Source organism: Lupinus angustifolius, chromosome LG14 (assembly GCF_001865875.1).
Source record: "Lupinus angustifolius cultivar Tanjil chromosome LG14, LupAngTanjil_v1.0, whole genome shotgun sequence".
In the NCBI taxonomy this organism is placed as follows: domain Eukaryota; kingdom Viridiplantae; phylum Streptophyta; class Magnoliopsida; order Fabales; family Fabaceae; genus Lupinus; species Lupinus angustifolius.
Window position 1 is genome coordinate 6,097,004 of NC_032022.1, and position 328 is coordinate 6,097,331.

Here is a 328-nt window from a genome sequence, read left to right on the forward strand (position 1 = left end):
AGGAGGAGTCAGCAAAGTTATGTCTGATGGCTAGATCTGACAACGATGGGAATTCAGACTCACACGAAGATAATCATGAGGTATATTCTGACACCTCATCCACTTCGGATGACTCACCTCCTTATGATGTTTTATATGAGGCTTATGTCGAGTTACATGAGGAACTAAAGAAATTGGCTAGAATAAATGTTGATAGAAAAATGATAATCCTTATAAATGAACAAAAAATAAGCCAACTACAAAAAGACTTAGATGAATTAAAACTAGAAAATGAAACATTAGATCTCATCTATTCTTGTAGCTCATGTAACTGCTCTGCAAATAATTT